The 20,167-nt window shown below is 40.9% G+C and overlaps 1 protein-coding gene across 5 annotated transcripts in view; it reads left to right on the plus strand.

Moving 5' to 3' along the window:
• The window catches only part of SULF1 (sulfatase 1), a 188,769-nt gene that overhangs the window by 26,848 nt on the left and 141,754 nt on the right, over positions 1-20,167 (plus strand). For 4 of the 5 annotated variants that reach the window (XM_055546209.1, XM_055546204.1, XM_055546205.1 and 1 more), the window contains exons 1-2: positions 32-482; positions 11,516-11,609. The gene's annotated coding sequence lies outside the window, so the exon portion shown is untranslated. Of the gene's footprint in view, positions 1-31; positions 483-11,515; positions 11,610-20,167 lie in introns of those variants that run through there. The other variant, XM_055546203.1, reaches the window with a different exon arrangement.

Raw genomic sequence — 20,167 nt, forward strand, 5'->3', positions numbered from 1 at the left:
TGCATGCACATATTGAGTTGCCTTTTTTTTTTTTCCCAGCAGTGTCCCGAAATTCACCCCCGGTGTAACTTCTGCCTCTGCTCCTCCCCTTCTTGGAACTGCCTTTTGTTTGTCTGGCAGCCTTGGTTCTATGGGGGTGTGTGTGATGATAATAATACGCGGGCTTATATAACCCTCTGCATCTCGCAAGCGCTTCGCAGACCGGCCCTCTTGCTTCCCCCGGCCCGTGTCAGGCCAGGCGACTGGAGCGGCTAATAGGAAACCCCGACCCGAGGCGCGGAGGCCAGGAGGGAGGGCAGAGAGGGTCAGAGGCCGGCCCTTCCCGGCCCCCGGCGCCCCCGGAGGTCAGGGAGATAAGGAACAATGACTCTCGCCCCGGCGAGGAGGAAGGAAGCCCCGCTGCCGCCGCCTTATCTCCGCTCCTGTGCGTTCTCCCATTTCCCAGAGCTGGTTCTCTAGAGAGGACTTGGAAGGCGGCTTTTGTAAGTATGATGCTCTGCTTTTTCTTTCATAAGGAAAGAACCAAAGTTTCCTCACTGCCCTTGTCCATTTCATCTTATTTCATCCCGAGAATAGATTTCCCCGTGCTCAGATGCTACCCTGATTGGAAATGTGTTTCTGGCCAAAGTCTTTCACCCAAATTGGGTCCCTCTTAAAAATTGTAGGAGGGAAAGAGGTTTCTGTTGCTCACTCATTTATTCACAAAATTGTCCACCCAAGTTTCCCCATGTCCTGGTCCTGGTGGTAGCTGACTGGTCTCCACACACACATCTCACCCTACAAAGGAACTCTGGATATTCACCTTACTTACTTGTTAGGTATCCAGGAATAATGTTGCAACTTTGGGCTTAAGTTTCTCTGCTTTCAGGCAAATTCAGTTGTGGGAAGTTTCTTTTCACACTATGATAAATCTCATTTTTCGGTGTAGTTTTGAAACTTGTACTGGCGTGTTTAAACCTTGCAAAACACTGTCACTAGAGTGGACAGGTGAATTCTTATTAAGTTTTTCACTGTATAGCTGAAGGATCTAAATATTACAGAGAACGAGCTTCTTAAGCCCTGGTAAAACCCAAAGCTCTGTTGTTCGACTACGTGTCTGTAAAGGATGCTGAGTTAGTTTTGTTCTCAGGGATGATGTTCAAGGCTTTGGGAAATTGTCTTTCAACAAAAAGTGAATTTAAAACTCTAGAAGAAAGATACAATTTCTCAGCTTTTAGGAAGTATGATTTGCTAATTGAATAAGCCGTGAACACAAAGTTCTATCTTAGGTAGTTGTTCAATTTGCTTTTATGAAACCATGATTATAAGTTGGTGTACTATGAGATATAGAAAATTACTGTCTTTATTCAAGTAAGAAAACTAAGAAATATGAATTGTAGAAAGCAGTTTTAGTGTCATGTGTATGCTAGTCACTTCAGTCGGGTCTGACACTTTGAGACCCTGTGAACTGTAACCCTCCAGGCTCCTCTGTCCATGAGATTCTCCAGGCAAGAATACTGGAGTGGGTTGTCATCCCCTCCTCCAGGGGATCTTCCTGATCCAGGGATCGAATCCGTGTCTCTTGCACCTTTTGCATCACAGGCGGATTCTTTACTGCTTAGCCAGTGGGGAAGCCCTTCTAGTGTCATAAGTGCTATGATTAATTCACTGAGCTTGATTACTTTATATAAACAGCTATGAAAACCACATATAACGTGTGTGTATCAGTGTGTGTGTGTATATGTAAAAGAATTGAAGATACTATGTATGTATATGTTTAATTAAATATATATAATCATCTCTTATATTTGTTGTAACTATCTAGTGTTCAGTGTCATTACTTGATAGTATCATACCCAAGATAGATTAGGTGGAAAGATTTCATATCAAATTTCAGAATGCAGTAGATCTATTTATTCATTATTTATTCAACAAACATGGAAAACATTGTAAAATTCAGTTGTTTTTTTAGAGTCCCTTTAAATGACATTTCCACTTAAAATTCTTTGTGGCTTCCAAGAAATTCTAAGGCATAATTAAATTTGAAAAAAAGACTGGATTCTCCTTGCTTTCCCCCCTAAATTTAAAAGTGAGCTGTCAACACTAAAATTCTATGCTATAGCTAATTTAGTTACAAAGATCAGCCCCATAATCTCAGTGTTCCTCAGAGGCATAGTTGCCTGTGGTAGGAGGAACACAAACTATGATTTGATCTGGCTGTGAGGCTTGGTTTTGCCATTACATGGTTATGTGACCAGCAGCAAGATCTTTCAGATTCTCAATCTCAAGTTCCACCTCTGTGAAAGGAGACAAATACTATGGAATTGGCCAACCCAATACTTATCCCAAGGAGAGGATTGTTGAAAGGATTAAAAGGAAATAAAACATGTAAAGTATCTAGCACAGTGTCTGAACGCAGAAGTGTTTCAGTCAATTTTAGGGCTTTTCCATTTACACAATGTTTTCATCTTTGATTCAGTGCCTTAGTTTTTGAGCATCTGCTTTGCATTGCCTGCTGCGCTAAGCACTGGTGATGCGAAAATGAACAAGAGGAGCCATATCCTGCCCTGGGGGAGCTCCTGCTCTAAGGAAACAAACCAAAAGAAAAAGAAAAAACAGAATTGTCTTAACAGTATAACACCTGCAAAAAAACAGAAGTCTGTTATGATTAAGTGACAGAACTGAGGGCAGAGTAATTCTCTCCAATGAAATTCAAAGCAACTTTTACAAAGATGATGTTGATTGTATGAGTTTTAAAAGATCACCTGGTGGTGTGGAAGGACATTCCATAAAGGAAGGGCCTTGGAGAGCAGAATAAGTAAGAAGGCCAAGATGAGGGGGATGGCGGGGATGGGGAACAGGGGGTGGGGTGGAGACTGGGAACTGGTTTCAGTTGGTGCTGGACTGTTGAATCTAGGGGTCCTGGAGATTTAATCAGGGGTCTAATCATGAATGTGGTGGTGTCTCATGCTCAGGTAGGTGTTTGCACTCATCACTCTAGTAAAACTCAAACTCATGCTCATGAGTCTTTTTGGACGAGCTCATGATCCAAAGAAATGCCTTTTGTAGGTTCGTGTTAATGTAAAAATCTTGGGCTGGCACATGTTACCTGTATCACTAAGATATTAGTTGGTTCAATAGACCATTTTGTTTATTTGGTTTTTCTGTTTGTAGCAAACCCAACTCAATGATGGAAGCATTGTAGCACAAGTTCCTTTCCTCACTGAGATTACTTTTAAGATTACTGGTACTTTTAGGATTACTGTTGAGTCAATGGAGAGTCAAGGAAGGACTTTGTTTGGGGCTGAGAAGTCAGAAAGTAGATGTGATTTATGTTTTAGGAAGATTTTATATAGATCATCTATGCAGTGTGGAATGTAGGCTGGGCAAAGGCTTAGGGAGTGATAGTGCTGTAAACTACAAGATCAATTGAAAGACTATTGTAAACAGGTGAGAACTGCTAAGGCCTGAGCAGTGTAGGTGGAAATAGGGCACAGATTGCTGAGATATTTAGAAGGTGGAACATTCTCAACTTGGGGACTGAATGAAGGAACGAAGAAAAAAGGAAATACCTATAATATTAGCTTTAAGCTTGCACAAATGGGTAGCTATAATAGAATACCATAAAACAAGAAGGGGTACAAGTTAATAGAAGGAAGTTGAGTTAGCTGGGGCTGCTTATTTAACTTATATGCAGGGTACATCATGAGAAACGCTGGGCTGGATGAAGCACAAGCTGGAATCAAGATTGCCAGAAGAAATATCAATAACCTCAGATATGCAGATGACACCACCCTTATGGCAGAAAGTGAAGAACTAAAGAGCCTTTTAATGAAAATGAAAGAGGAGAGTGAAAAGTTGGCTCAAAACTCAACATTCAGAAAACTAAGATCATGGCATCTGGTCCCATCACTTCATGACAAATAGATGGGAAAACAGTGGAAACAGTGATAGACTTTGGGCTCCAAAATCACTGCAGATGGTGACTGCAGACATGAAATTAAAAGACACTTGCTCCTTGGAAGAAAAACTATGACCAACTTAGATAGCATGTTAGAAAGCAGAGACATTACTTTGCCAACAAAGCTCCATCTAGTCAAAGCTATGGTTTTTCCAGTGGTCATGTATGGATGTGGGAGTTGGACTATGAAGAAAGCTGAGCACCAAAGAATTGATGCTTTTGAACTGTGGTGTTGGAGAAGATTCTTGCGAGTCCCTTGGAATGCAAGGAGATCCAACCAGTCCGCCCTAAAGGAAATTAGTCCTGAAAATTCACTGGAAGGACTGATGCTGAAGCTGAAACTTCAATACTTTGGCGACCTGATTCGAAGAACTGACCCTAATGCTGGGAAAGATTGAAGGCGGGAGGAAAAGGGGACGACAGAGGATGAGATGGTTGGATCATCTCACAGATTCCACGGACATAAGTTTGAGTAAACTCCAGGAGTTGGTGATAGACAGGGAGGCCTGGCATGCTGCGGTCCATGGGGTCGCAAAGAGTCGGACACGACTGAGCGACTGAAATGAACTGAACTGAACTGAATGTTGTGTTTAGAGGCTAACCTACAACATTAAGTAATATAAGAAGTCAGTTTTTGTTTAATCTTTTTTATATATAAATGATACTGTTTTTTGTTTCCTTTACAGTGTTGTATTAGTTTCAGGTATACAGCAAAGTATATATGTATATATATACATATACATATATGACTGAATTAATTTTTTTTAATTCTTTTCCATTATAGGCTATTACAAGATATTGACTATAGTTCCCTGTGCTATACAGTAGGTCCTTGTTGGTTATCTATTATGTGCATAGTAAGGCTGCACTCCATGGGGTCGCTGAGGGTCGGACACTACTGAGCGACTTCACTTTTACTTTTCACTTTCATGCATTGGAGAAGGAAATGGCAACCCACTCCAGCGTTCTTGCCTGGAGAATCCCAGGGACGGGAGAGCCTGGTGGGCTGCCGCCTATGGGGTCGCACAGAGTCGGACACGACTGAAGTGACTTAGCAGCAGCAGCAGCAGTATATACTTTAATCTCCAAATCCTAATTTGTCCTTCCCCCACCCCTTGCCCCTTTGGTAACCATAAATTTGTTCTCTATGTTTGTCAGTATGTTTCTGTTTTGTAAATAAGTTCATTTGCATCATTTAAAAAAATTCCACATGATACCACTTATATGTCGAATCTAAAAAAATGATACAAATGATATTGCTTAGATGTAAAAGGTAGCTTTTTAAAAAGTATAAAACCGCCAAATGTGTCTTAGAAATTTAGAGACAGAACATAGAAACTGGGCTCTTCCCCTTTTTGCTCAGTCCCCCCAAAGAAATGTCAGTCTCTGGGCTCACTGGGGCTCTGAGCTTTCATCTTGTACCTCTGCTGTTGAGTGGGTTGTTTCCCACTCAGTTTCAACAGGAAGGCCATGTCCAGAGAAGTCTTGCCAATAACTTTGTATACCCTCAAAAAGAGAAATCTGTACTTCCTCTAAACCTTCAGAAACAAGCAGAGACTTGGGAAAAGATCCGTAGGCGAGTAGAATACTTACTCATAAAGAGCACATATTCATGAAGAATTTATACTTACTCATCACGAAGTAGCTCTTTCCTTAGCAGGGTTTTTATTTTACTTCCCTGGAATTGAGGACCCACTCAGAGACTAGAGGAAAAGAGGAAACTTATAAGACTAAAGCAAAGAAGGTGATTTCTTACCTGGAGGTGACTTATCCCACAAACATTTCCTCCTTCAGGGTGAGTGGGAAGTTCTTCCCATTGACTTGAATGGTGGATGCCTGGAAAGGAGAGGTGTGTCACGTTTGTAAATTTTTTAAAGATAACAAGGGGAAGAATTTTAACATTTAGAGCGAACGGAAAACAATCTGATTAGCAGACAGGAAGCTGTGACTTTTTAAGTCTTTGAGGTCTGATTACTTGATAACCTTAGTTTTCTTATAGCCTTTTACCCTTTCTAATCTTCTATGGCAAAGCCTTTATTGGATTTCCTGAATTTTAGAGCTCTTACCCACACCTGAACACTTCAGAGCAAAGACCATTTATTACGAAAGGGGCTTGTCCCAGCCTTCATGGCTGGTCTTACAAAGTCAAGTATAATATTTCCTCCTGGTAGATAAACTGTATTAACATATTTAAAAGGAGATTTAAGAAACTCTTGTCGCCTCCAAATATAGAGTTTTGTCACTCATCAGAAAGATAGTATTTGGTTATTATATGAATTCCATCCGGCTTCTGGGAGCTCACTTCAAATTCCCCAAACTTCAGAGATTATCTTTGGTTTCTTAGATGATATAAAAGGTTTTAAAACAGTTTAAAAAGAAAGTAAGGAAGGAAGGAAAGGAACTGTCACTATCTGTTACATAAAATAATCACCAAATATATACTTTAGAATAGGATGAGCTTGCATCATGGGAAAGTTTATTATTTAAAGAAGGAGCAAGATATATTGGGGGGAATTCCCATTAGCATGCTTGAAAGCATGAGGAATATACTGAGCTTCCATAAATGGTGCTGGCCATTCTGCTTTTAGGTTACTCAGGCCATTTAAAGTCTGGCTTCCTAAGCAAGGACTTCGTCTTCACGATCTTTTGGGGTTTGCTGACATAATGATGGAGTCCAGGCTGGGTGCTGCTGGAGCCACTGTGCTCTCCTACGCAGTGTTTGAAGAGGGCTGGGGTGCAGCTGTGCCGGCCCCCAGACACCTGAGTCCAGAATACTGCTGAATTTTGCTTCATTTCTGGGCTCCATGCAAAGCTGGAAGTGCCCCAACTCTCTCCTGGGTTTGGCTTCCTGTTCACATGTTTTCTGGTCTCATGTCATTGTGCATGAAGTAAAGGTCCCACATGCGTACACCATCCACAATGGCAAGATTTGTGTGGCTCGGCGTAAGCTTCCTAATGAGGACATTTTGGACCTTCCAACAACTCCTTTGGGAAGGCAGTTTGGAACCGCTTATTACTTTCCAAGGTGAAGGGAGCAGAGACAGAGTGCATTTCTGCAACAGGACTAAAGCCACTTTTAGGAGACGATTAAAGGACAACAGCTTAAGGAAAATAAGCATTTCTTTCACACATCTATCTAAACGCATGTACGTGTAGCGTATACAGAAATGCCTTCAATCCACAGTTTTAAAATATTAGTTACTGTTTCAGCATTTCACTAACTATGAATGGTACTAGTGTTTTCCACCGGGGACTGTGGAAATGTCATTTGAATGACATTTCTCTGCAGCAAAATCTGATGAGTTTACGAAGTTTGAGAGCCAGGAAATGCAGTTCAGTTTCTGAACAACAGAAGAAGCCCAGACAGCTCAGGTCAGTCATCCACTAGCTCTCCAGCATGGCTTCCTAGGTCAAGTACAGTAGCACACTAATACAGAGAGAGAAGCCAAAGCAAACTTTCAAACCAAAGCTCTTAAACCATCAAGCTTAACTTCCGGACATATTATCAGCAGGTGAAATTCTGGCGCAAACCACACTTGTTTGTGGATGTTTAATGTCAAATTAGTCGGGCTACCTGGTGGCTCAAACAATAAAGAATCTATCAGCCTGCAATACACGAGAACCAGGGTTGGTCCCTGGGTTGAGAAGATCACCTGGAGAAGGATATGGCAACCCACTCCGGTAGGTTTTCTGTCTTTGCCAGGAAAATTCCATGGAAAGAGGAGCCTGGTGGGCTGTGGTCCTTGGGGCTGCAGAGAGTCGGACACAACTGACACTTTCACTACTTTTAAGTATCAAATTAATGGGCACATGTGCCAACATTTTTTAGAATTTTAGAGCGGGAAGTGATTTTGGAGGTCTTCCAATCTAACCTGTTATTTTACAAGCAGAGAGATTGAGATTCATATGAGCTCACTTCAAACGCACACATGTGTACTTCTGAGTCTTAGGTCGAGTCATTGCTTGCAGAAAATATGATAGGTCTGGCTTAAGGAAAAAAAAAGAATAAAATGACCCAAAGCTGGACCGGTGGTTCCTTTTCCATTTAAGTTTGTGTAGCCCAGCTTTAGGGCTGTGGGCTGCTCTTGTTTTCTTGCTTCAGGAGCGATTCAGGTTCTCAGACTAGATATACTTGACCAACACTTGAATAAACTCCAAACAGACCAAGGGTTGATGTGTGACTCAGATCCTGATGATACAGTGATACTCAATCAGTGCATGGAGTTCTGGGAAGAGATGATTAGAGCTAAAAATGTAGACAAGAGCCCAAGGCACAACCTTCATGCTTCGGAATCTGAAAACCTGACCAGAGAGATGAGACCTTCCCCTGTCTAGACAGCAACAGAGACCCTCTAACTAAATGTTACATTGTGTGGCACAGATTTTAAGTACTGTAGGAATTCTGGGGAGATAGATAAGTGAAAACTGAAGCTGTCAGCTGATCCTTGAGGCTACAGTCGAACATGACTAAAGTGACTTAGCACGCATGCACACACACATGCACACATATAACTATAAATCTACAATGATATAATCATACGGTATTGAAAGTGCAAAATAAATAGCTAATTAAATATAAACAAAACTATAAACCAACAATATTCTGTTGTTGGCATCAAATTATTTGGTTAAAATTAGTCATATTGATTTTATTTGCCAAATGATGCTGTTTTGCTGAAACTAAAGAATAAATTTGTTTTAACCCATGTTCATTAATAATATTGCCAAAAAGGCGAGAGAAATATTTTAATTAAAAATTTCCATTGCACATTTCATACTCTATTTATAGTGAATTCTTACAAATTAGCACATATAAAGGAAGAAGGGATCCAGGCATTCCATCTGTTGGTGATGAGATTATGGAACTAAAAACTCTGGTGGCTCAGTCTTCCTATCACCTTACACTCTCTTGGAAAATAAAACTTCATTTAGCACAGGAGAAGTGTTTGACTCTCACATGCATACACATATTAAGCAGGTATAAATATCTGCCTCTGTTCTTTCTTTAATCACCTATATCTTTGAATGATTGCACTCTTTTCCTACATATTATCATTCCAGTGATGACAAAGCAAAGCCTCCATTTATACAATGAATGAAAACTCTAGTTTCACTCCATGAAAATATCTTTGACTGCAAATTATACCTTGGGAAGTTGTATCTTTCTGAATTGGCTTGGAAAACAATTCAGTGCCAGTAATAATGATCGCCAATGTTTGTTGGCCACTTATTCTAAATTTCTTATGAGGATGTTTGCCTGTCATCCTCATATCAACCCTATGGAATTAGATACTATTTTTAATCCCCATTTTTCTGAAGAGGAGACTGAGGCATAAAGAAATGAAGTAACTCGCTCAGGGTCACCTAGCCAATGGATGCTGTAACCTGGAATTCACATCTAATTCCTGCCGCTCCCAGTAGTAGATTCTGAATAACCACAGAAAGGATGTTGTTGTTTGACATTAGGCTATGATCCAGCATGACCACAGCCAGATACTGGGAGCCTCAAAGTCAAACGTAAATTTTTATTTTGGAAGATCACAGGGTATCATGCATAATTATAATCATAAGCATTTATATGTCTTCTGGGAACATATTAAAAAAAATAGAGATCTCCATGATGCTTATAATAATTTATAATGTTAAAGAGTATAAAAGTTCCCCTGGAACTCAAGAATTCCCAGGCTGAGAGCACAGGGGCAGGGTTGAAAGACTGACTGGGCTGGATGTGACAAATGACAGGGTGGTGGAAAGGGGTGGAGGAATTGATCTGCCAGGAATGAAAGAGACATAAGGGCAAGGGTGGGTGAGAGGAAGAGTCCAGCAACAGGAAGCCAACTGCAGGGAGGTCCTGCCACCACAATTTCTCTAAGAGTGAAGCTTCCAGAACAGAGCAGAGGACCTGGGACTGGCCATATTTAAGCTGAATCATCAGAGTCAGTTCAGAACAAGAAGAGATTCCAGGTCTACTGTATTGAAAGAATCTACACCCATTAACTCTGAGAATATTCATTAGTGAAGAGGTCAGAGAGCTCCAAAGGAAATGTCTTAATATTATTATATGAGCGAGAGAAATATTTTTTCAATTTCCAACTATTTATTGTTATTATGTAGAAATATGATTAATTTTTAAACTTTATTTTTAATTGAAGGATAATTGCTTTACAGTATTGTGTTGGTTTCTGCCCAACATCAGCCTGAATCAGCCATAGGTATACGTATGTCCCCTCCCTCTTGAACCTCCTTCCCACCTCCCTCCCCATCCCACCCCTCTATGTTGTCACAGAGCCTCGGTTTGGGTTCCTTGAGTATTCCATATGTAAAATAGCTAGCTGATGGGAATTTGCTATAAGAGAAATATTTTTTTAATGTAGAGGAAATTTGGAGTGGTGAAATAGTGTGTGTTCTCCTTTTCTTAAAGCTTATATACCTGAGAGCTTCTATTTCTTTATAAGATGTAGATACAATATTTCTTCTCTTTCTTCCTCCTTTTTATGTTACAAATGAGAATGAGCTTTAATATAATTTTGGCCAATTAAGAGTTTATCCCTCTTTTTTATTGGAGTATAGTTGCTTTACAATGTTGTATTAGTTTCTTCTGTACAGCAAAGTGAATTAGCTCTGTGTTTACATGTGCGTGCGTGCTCCGTCTCGCAGTCACTTCTGACTCTGTGTCCTCATGGATTGTAGCCCGCCAGGCTCCTCTGTCCATGGAATTTCCCAGGCATGAATACTGAAGTGGGTTGCCATTTCCTACTCCAGGGCATTGTCCCAACTCAGGGATCGAAACTGCATCTCCTGCATCAGGGAGGCAGTTCTTTATAGCCTCTCTTTTTTGATTTCCTTCCCATGTAGGTCACCACAGAGCACTGAGTAAAGTTCCCTGTGCTATACAGTAGTTCTCATTAGTTATCCGTTTTTATTGTCTTTTATGTATCATATCTGCATTTATTTATAGCATATTTATGTTAAAATGTGCTCTTCATGGCAGCAAGATTGTTTCATCCAATACTGAATGTGTTAAACTGGGTATTTCCTCTTATTCTAAGTATCCAAGTTAATTTTAGGCACTTATATTTTTCACCTCTGGTAAATGCAGAATAGAAACAAATAGAAACAAATTTACCACTTGGAAATGATCGCTTTGCTACTCATCAAATAACCACTTGCAGTCACTTTAGATTTTATGATTCTGCACATATTCCTTTAAAATAGGTCTTAGCAGCTGAAATTAGACGTTATTCAACTTTTAAACTTGGAACACTTCGTAAACCTTTCAGGAGAAACTCTTCTTTATTGACTTTATGAAATCCAGTCAGAGAATAATATGAAATGAATATAATGGAAAGTCTTTCCCTAGGTGAATAGAAAGTCAAATGGAAACTTCTATAAAAGGACCGAATGACCCACAATACTTCAAAGTCTCTTGGAGTGACTGTAAGAAACTCAGTCTGAATGAAATTTGGAGAATGCTCTTCCTAATGATATCCTCCTATGAAGGTGTGAAAGGCAACATCTGAAAGATAAATCGCTGAGGAAATGCAACTGATGGCACTCTTGCTTTCCTCCATTTAGGTGCTGACGGCCAGCCCCATCATCTGAAGAAGGTGAATTTGGCGAATGACATGCAGGTTCTCCAAGACAGAGTAATCACAGAAAATCGTCAAAGGTACTCAATATCAGATATTGATCTCTGTCTCTTTTTTTTTTTTAATTAATTGAGGTTTGTTTGTTTTGACTGCACTGCGTGGCATGTAGAATCTTAGTTCCCTGACCAGGGATCAAACTCACGTCCCCTTTTTGGAAGCATGGAGTCTTAACCACTGGACCACCAGGCGAGTGCATACTCAGTCATGTCTGACTCTTTGCGATCCCATAGACTGTAGCCTGCCAGGTCCCTCTGTCCATGGAATTTTCCAGGTAAGAATACTGAAATGGGTTGTCATTTCCTATTCCAGGGGATCTTCCCAACCCAGGGATCAAACCTAAGTCTCTTGTCTCTCCTGCATTGGCCGGCAGATTCTTTACGACTGCGCCACCTGGGAAGCCCTCAGGGAAGTCCCAAATATTGATTTCTTGGTTAATTAAACCATGACACTAGCAATACCTGAGTACTCCGTGTCACTTGGAGAGGGTAGCATTTCACAGAAAGGAAATTATCAGAAAACGAGGCATTGATAATTCTGCTCTTCCCTATAGCACTCTTCCTTCTTGGCTGAAAAAGCTAAAAGCCAGAGTCACTGCATGGTATTTTCTTCAAGAATGGGAAAAGAACCCTCTGAAGAATCATGTTGGTTTATTAACATTTTATGAGCTATTCCAGAAGCTCAGGGGAATTCCAGGAGGTTGTTCATGGCAGGTCTGCTGTGCCCAGCCATCCACAGTTCTAGCATGAAGACTGCAGATGTCACCCATGTTGTTCACAGCTTAACCTTATAGTTTCTCCCCTTGGTCAGATACATTGGTGCCAAGAGTGTTGTGGGGCCAGGGCGGGCCACGGGGACCCACCTCAGCAATAACAGCCTCAGTTGTGAAAACATTCTTAGGGGTGTTGACTCATATGAGTTTATACCACACCCCCTCCGCATGAGTTTTTCTCAAATGTCAACACTGAAAGTTGTTTCCACCCACAGTGAAAACTAACACCATGGAAACTGTTAAACTCCTCTTGGTTTCTGCAGCTTGTCAAAATCATTGCCCTTTGCTTGATTTTCATTCTAATTCTTACGTTAACCCAGGTTGACCTGGAATAAGTCCTTTAATCACCAAAAAGCTCATGAACCTCACACAAGCAAAACAAAACAAAAATTTTCAAGTCTGACCAAAATTTCTGGTTTGTCTTTTGAGGGTTGATGTCTCCAGCTTTTCTTTCTAATACTTATGGAATTCAACATTTTGTCCTCATACTACAGATTGCAAGGAAAGAAGGGAAATAGCTGGAAACATATGGGGGGGAGGGGGGACCAGGGTTGCTTCTTTGACATAGTCATGAGCACTGGCAGTTCTCGAATTCTCAGAGCTTTGTCTGCAGGTGGCCTGGGGTCTCACCAGTAATGTATTAGATTCCTGTTATTCACAGCTAAATCAACAGTAGGAGAAGACAAGTTGAAATTTAGGTCTTCTTTACTTTGAAACTCCAAATGGGAGAGGAAAGTATTCCAAAGCAAACTGAAAATAATACCTGTTTAGGAATAAACTCAATAAACAGTGCAACTGTGACTTCTTAAATCTGCTTCATCATCTTGAGTCAGTTTACCAGACCTTTTTCTTGTGAACCTCTCATCCAATGTACCCGTTTTTCTGTAGGAAAGAAAGAAGTTGTCCTTAGGTATCAGATCATTCAAAATTAACTATAGAAGAGGCCGGAAAACCGTTAATACTGGAGGTCACCCTATATCATACCAAGAGGTCACTCAAGACCTGCTTTCTCAAAGCATCTTTCTGAGTTTCTCGTGGGCTCTGAAGAGACCACTTTGCTGGGATGCCATGTTGTTTATTTTCTGGCCCATATTCTTTCAGGGCTTCCCTGGTGTTTCTGACAGTAAAGAATCTACCTGCAAAGCAGGATTCGATCCTGGGTTGGCAAGATCTCCTGGAGAAGCACATGGCAACCCACTCCAGTATTCTTGCCTGGAGAATCCCATGGACAGAGGAACCTGGCAGGCTACAGTCCATGGGGTTGCAAAGAGTCAGACACAACTGAGCACTAAGCACAATATTCTTTCACACATTTCTCCCTTTAATGAGTCATTTCACCACTTTAAGTATTATATCCTTTCATTTCTCGGCCTGTCCTTCTGATGAGAAAATAGAATGCATTTTCTCTAATACTGGATGAAATCAGAATCACTTGCTCAAATTTAACACACATGACACTTATTTCCTAAAAATCTGCGGAAACCTGTTAGAGCCAACTCTAGTCTGCTGGTTTCGTCTTTTGGACTGGAAAATTCAGGGTCTGACCAGCTGCCAGCTTCAGAGATCTCTGCCCCTCTTCCTTCATAATTTGAGCTGGATTAGATAGGTAGCTAAGACCCCTCCCACTGCCACATCTGTATTCACATAGCTGTAGTCCTCCCAGCTGGCAAATTTTGTAGAAAGAAATGGGTTCTCTCTGTGTAGGGACCATTTTAATGAGTCTTAAGTTTTCAAAATGCTGCCCTGTGCATTTTGACTGGCTTTATGCTCATGTCATTGGGGTATAAATTCCTTTCATTTGCTATTTTTCCAGTTTTAAGAACTGCTTACCTGAAGCTCATTGAACTTGGCATCACCTCCAAAACACGTAGCATAAGAAACAAAACCAGGAGATGTCATAAAGCAGATCTCAGAAGCTGGCCAAGCATCCCCTGGCTGTTTGTTTGCCAGAAGGTTCTCTCTTGTTCCAAGGAGAGATAGGTATAATAAGACATCGAAAGGACAATTAAATTTCACAGCTTGGGGGAGATTTTTGAGAGCTCTTGTCAAAAATGTTCACACCTGTGGAACAGGCTGTTATGTTTTGTGGAGCCTGGTATTCAGCTTGAAGTGCACCTGCCAAAATCTGAATGGCTGCTATTGTACCTTCTGGACTCAAAAACTGCACTGTCAGACAAGGTTTGGTGCACACAGATGGGATAGTTTAAAACAGCGACTATGTTGTTTGTAAGGAAATTAAGACCTTTCCTAGCCCTGTGGATGCTTTTTGGGGATGGAAAATGTTATAAGCATGCCTTAGCTGTGTTGCCCCGGCACTTTATTTATTTTTACTACCTTAATTATTTAAGTTATACTCAAATATCTTAATTTAAATTTGAGTATTTTTTAAAAATCCTCCGTAGACTGTAATAGTAAACAACATCTTTTCAAAGAATCAATTTCATATGTGGACCCTAAAAACCACTAGCATTATTCTCATCTTGGTATCCGAGGGCGTGTAAACCTTGCTGCAGAGTATATGGAGCTGACGGCGCATGCTAAGAAGCAGACTCTTGTGACCACCCTTACCCTTAACATTTCTCATGAAAGAGGGCAATTTATGACTCAAAATCTTAATGTCAGTTAAAATCGTGTATTTGTTGTAAAAACAATATAATTGCTACCTAATGGGAACTTTTATTTTAAGTTAAGAAGCACACGTGCTTAACCCAAACCCATAAATCTTTTCTGTATGAATATATGCTAGGTGGAATCCTATAAAATTGCAGTTAATTGGCTATTTTTTACCTACAAAAGCAGTAATTTTATATGGTACTACCTAGTAGTTTACATAGTTGGAAACTTGGAGGATGTTTTACTCGGATTTTTTTTTCGCCTATGTTTCTATCAAAACAGTGTCCAGTTTCTGCATTGTCTTCATTTTTCATAGTTTATATTTGTGTATCATCTTCCATTACATGGATGTGGGAAATAAGTTGTTTTTTCTTTTTCCTTATGAAAGAAAATACTCAAAACATCACAATCAGTACCTTCTCTCCCTTGGCCATTCAATTTGTTTGCATTCTTGTGCTCTTTTTGTTTGTCTGGTTTTGGCTTTTCTCTAGCTGCTGTGCACAGACTTATCGTGGTGGCTTCTCTTGTGGAGCGTGGACTCTAGGGCTCGTGGGCTTCAGTAGTTGTGGCACCTGGGCTCAGTAGTTGTGGCTCCCAGGCTCTGGAGTAGTTGTGGTGCATGGGCTTAGTTGCTCCACCACATGTGGAATCTTCCCAGACCAGGGATCAAACCCGTGTCTCCTGCATTGGCAGGTGAATTCTTTACCACTGAGCCATCAGGGAAGCCCTCCTCACCCTGGTGTTTAAAACAGGATCTTCTCCCGCATCATCCATCCATCCATCCATCCATCTGAATTAAAATACTTTCACATATGAGTCTTTCAATACAAATCTAAGTGATAAAGGAAGTGTTAGTTCATGCAAGTATACAAACGCACACACATGGTATGTATGTAGTTAAATGAATCTGTCTAGAGAATATACCCTCCAAATCAATGAACTTGTGTTTAAAGAAAACCCAACTCAGAGTCAGACACGACTTAACAACTAACTAGAACAAGTAGTAACAACAACTCCAGTGGGACAAGAAACGTTGCGCCCGTCAGGCTGTGCCACCTTCACCTGGCTCCTCTCTGTTCCCATCTGACCAGGACCCAGCAGATGACCCTCTCAGTCTACTCTGACTGCCATCAGACTAGTGCTTTGTCTCCTGTAACCGAGAAGCAAACTCTAGCAGTGTTGACCCACCAGAGGAAACCCTTTGCTCTTGCCCTAATGATACATTCCGGCAGGAAGTTCAGAGGAAAATAACAATTCCGGTGAAGATGAGGAATGGGGAATGGGAGGGGGGAAACAGCTTAATTATGATGAGCCTGGGGACTGGGGGCTGGGAACAGTCACAAGTGGAGATCAAGAAAAAGAATGGGATGATGTCATTCTTTATGGGGACACTCACTGAAATGAAATCAGGTCACACACAATGATCTTGTTCTCTGCCCAGACGCATTGTGTTAACAAGAGATTACTTTGTGGTCATGCTTCTTAGGAGGGGTCTAAGGACCCTGTTCATGTTAAGATCTTCCCCAAGACATCTTTAAAATGGATAAGAAGGGCAGAACCATTTCATCCAGTGCTTAAAAATGGCCCACACTAGGTTTACAACATTTTTTAAGATCACTGAGTTTAGGACAGAGTGTCTGAATTCTTACAGTGAATTTCAAGAAGCAGAGTGTAACGACTTGGCTTGGTATCAGGCCAGAGATCTTAAACTGGTGCCCTTTTTGGTAGGATAATTCTGAAGTTAAAACGGAATATATTTCTCAGTAGAAAGTTGGCACTTCCTGAAAAGAAATACTGCCTTGTACCATGGTAAGACATTTTTAGGACTGATTAATTCTGCTTGCACAGGAAGCATTTGATCTGTGTCGATCTTAAGGTCCTCGTACCCCTGATGGTGGATATATTCAATTTTAAGTTCCTTCTCTCAATGGTGTCCTGATTTCACCTCATTCATCTGCTTAGATTTCACAAGAGTGCATCACAATTACAAATGAAGGTTAGATTTTCTAAGAAGTTAGCCCTGGAATAGTTACATGATAGGTTCAAATCCTGTTATTACGATTCTGTTGTATTGCATTAATAGGCTTCATACAAATAAGTCATTGTCTGAGACCTTTTTAAAAGGATATTTTTGCTGCATGAGTCTTTGCAATAGAACTGAAACCTTGCAGCCTTTTTACACTGTCATCTGTGGATTAGAGTATTTGTAAAACTGAAGGTTCGATTTTGGTAAACCACTGGTATTCAGGGGCTTGTTTGTATCTAGGGACAAGGTCTTTCTCTCTTATAGAGTATACAGAGATGTAAAAGTAAAATTGGGTTAAAGTGGGAATTCGTATTTGTCATATGACTTTGCTCATTGATGACTAGAGACCTTGTGTGGTAAGTGAGGGCAGAGGTGAGGTGATGATGTACCTGTCACAAAAGTGTGTGAAAACTGTTGCAGATTGTGGCTATCAACATGGAAAGAGGCATGTTTTGAAACAATCCTATTTTGAGCAGATTTTGACATGAACTGCAGTGATTTCTGCTAACCTTATTGTTGACTGACAGGTAATTAGGCTGTTGGGCTTTCCTGATCAAATCAGTCGCTCAGTCGTGTCCGACTCTGTGACCCCATGAATCGCAGCACGCCAGGCCTCCCTATCCATCACCAACTCCCAGAGTTCACTCAGACTCACGTCCATAGAGTCAGTGATGCCATCCAGCCATCTCATACTCTGTCAGCCCCTTCTCCTCCTGCCCCCAATCCCTCCCAGCATCAGAATCTTTTCCAATGAGTCAACTCTTCGCATGATGTGGCCAAAGTACTGGAGTTTCAGCTTTAGCAAAAGAAATCCCAGGGCTGATCTCCTTCAGAATGGACTGGTTGGATCTCCTTGCAGTCCAAGGGACTCTCAAGAGTCTTCTCCAACACCACAGTTCAAAAGCATCAATTCTTCGGCGCTTAGCCTTCTTCACAGTCCAACTCTCACATCCATACATGACCACTGGAAAAACCATAGCCTTGACTAGACGGACCTTTGTTGGCAAAGTAATGTCTCTGCTTTTGAATATGCTATCTAGGTTGGTTGTAACTTTCCTTCCAAGGAGTAAGCGTCTTTTAATTTCATGGCTGCAGTCACCATCTGTAGTGATTTTGGAGCCCAGAAAAATAAAGTCTGACACTGTTTCCACTGTTTCCCCATCTATTTCCCATGAAGTGATGGGACCGGATGCCATGATCTTCGTTTTCTGAATGTTGAGCTTTAAGCCAACTTTTTCACTCCCCACTTTCACTTTCATCAAGAGGCTTTTGAGTTCCTCTTCACTTTCTGCCATAAGGATGGTGTCATCTGCATATCTGAGGTTGTTGATATTTCTCCCGACAATCTTGATTCCAGCTTGTGCTTCTTCCAGTCCAGTGTTTCTCATGATGTACTCTGCATAGAAGTTAAATAAACAGGGTGACAATATACAGCCTTGACGAACTCCTTTTCCTATTTGGAACCAGTCTGTTGTTCCATGTCCAGTTCTAACTGTTGCTTCCTGACCTGCATACAGGTTTCTCAAGAGGCAGGTCAGGTGGTTTGGTATTCCCATCTCTTTCAGAATTTTCCACAGCCATTAAGAATCCATCTACAATGCAGGAGACCCAGGAGATGAGATTTTGATTCTTGGCTCAGGAAGATCCCTTGGAGGAGGAAATAACAACCCACTCCAGTATTCTTTCCTGAAAATCTCATGGACAGAGAGCCTGGCATGCTACAGTTTATGGGGACACAAAGAGTCAGACATGACTAAGCAACTGAGCACAATTAGGCTATAGGACCTTCGAGGGAAAATAATTATTTAAAGATTTTAAAAATAACCAAAATATTTCCCCCCAAAATATTTTAAGCACCATCAGGAGTTCCCAAGTTTTCAATACAACGTTTTATTTTATTTTTTTTCTAGTTGGCATTAAAAAAATCTGAGGCCATGATCAAAAGTTGACAATGGCAGCTAAATAAGGCAAGTGTTTAAGCAAATCCACTGCTTACAAAGAAAATCAATTAGGTGTAGCTACTTATGAAATTAAAAGACGCTTACTCCTTGGAAGGAAAGTTATGACCAACCTAGATAGCATATTCAAAAGCAGAGATATTACTTTGCCAACAAAGGTCCGTCTAGTCAAGCCTATGGTTTTTCCTGTGGTCATGTATGGATGTGAGAGTTGGACTGTGAAGAAAGCTGAGCGCCGAAGAATTGATGCTTTTGAACTGTGGTGTTGAAGAAGACTCTTGAGAGTCCCTTGGACTGCAAGGAGATCCAACCAGTCCATTCTGAAGGAGATCAGCCCTGGGATTTCTTTGGAAGGAATGATGCTAAAGCTGAAACTCCAGTATTTTGGCCACCTCATGTGAAGAGTTGACTCATTGGAAAAGACTCTGATACTGGGAGGGATTGGGGGCAGGAGGAGAAGGGGCTGACAGAGTATGAGATGGCTGGATGACATCACTGACTCTATGGACGTGAGTCTGAGTGAACTCAGGGAGTTGGTGATGGACAGGGAGACCTGGCGTGCTTCGAATCATGAGGTTGCAAAGAGTCGGACACGACTGAGTGACTGAACTGAACTGAACTGAACTTACAATGAAATTTATCATAAAATTAATTTTAAAATTATTTACTTTTACAGTTTTACCAAGAAAAGATTGGATGCATTTTCTGCATTAAAATTTCTTTGTTTATTCTATTCTGTATGACTGTTTCTAGGTCCACCTAATAGTGCCAATAGTAAAGGGCACTATTTCATTCCTCCTTATGACTGAGTAGTATTCCATTGTGTATATGTACCACATCTTTTTCCATTCCTGTGTTGATGGATATTTAGGTTGCTTCCATGTCCTGGCTGTGGTAAACAGTCCTGCAGTGAACGCTGGTATATCTTTTGGAATTATGGGTTTCTCCGAGTATATCCCCAGGAGTGGGATTATTGGCTCGTATGGTAGTTCTATTTTTAATTTTTTAAGAAACCTGCATCTTGCTCTCCATAGTTCCTGTATCAATTTACGTTCCTATTAACAGTGTAGGAGGGGTCCCTTTTCTCCACACCCTCTGCAGCATTTACAGTTTGTACACTTTTTGATGATGGCCATTCTGATTGGTACGAGGTGGTACTTCATTGTAGTTTTGATTTGCATTTTTCTTATAATTTGTGATGTTGAGCATCTG

This window comes from Bubalus kerabau, chromosome 14 (genome assembly GCF_029407905.1).
Source record: "Bubalus kerabau isolate K-KA32 ecotype Philippines breed swamp buffalo chromosome 14, PCC_UOA_SB_1v2, whole genome shotgun sequence".
Taxonomy (NCBI): domain Eukaryota; kingdom Metazoa; phylum Chordata; class Mammalia; order Artiodactyla; family Bovidae; genus Bubalus; species Bubalus kerabau.